This window comes from Nematolebias whitei, chromosome 5, assembly GCF_014905685.2.
Source record: "Nematolebias whitei isolate Nwh7 chromosome 5, NemWhi1, whole genome shotgun sequence".
NCBI classification, from domain to species: domain Eukaryota; kingdom Metazoa; phylum Chordata; class Actinopteri; order Cyprinodontiformes; family Rivulidae; genus Nematolebias; species Nematolebias whitei.
Genome location: NC_056502.1, coordinates 30,630,008 through 30,630,348, shown reverse-complemented (window position 1 = coordinate 30,630,348; position 341 = coordinate 30,630,008). Strand labels below are relative to the sequence as shown.

The following is a 341-nucleotide window of genomic DNA, read 5'->3' as shown; positions in this document are numbered from 1 at the left end:
GGACCAGAGGCCAGCCTGGACCAGGTAAAGACTAAAGACCAGACCACATCTGTGGACCAGAGGCCAGCCTGGACCAGGTAAAGACTAAAGACCAGACCACCTCTGTGGACCACAGGCCAGCCTGGACCAGATAAAGACTAAAGACAAGCCTGGACCAGATAAAGACTAAAGACCAGACCACCTCTGTGGACCACAGGCCAGCCTGGACCAGATAAAGACTAAAGACCAGACCACCTCTGTGGACCACAGGCCAGCCTGGACCAGGTAAAGACTAAAGACCAGACCACCTCTGTGGACCACAGGCCAGCCTGGACCAGATAAAGACTAAAGACCAGACCACC

At 54.5% G+C, this 341-nt stretch overlaps 1 protein-coding gene across 1 annotated transcript in view; it reads left to right on the top strand.

The window, feature by feature from the left end:
* prelid3a (PRELI domain containing 3A) overlaps positions 1 to 341 on the top strand; it is a 6,174-nt gene that overhangs the window by 5,269 nt on the left and 564 nt on the right. The window lies entirely within an intron of this gene.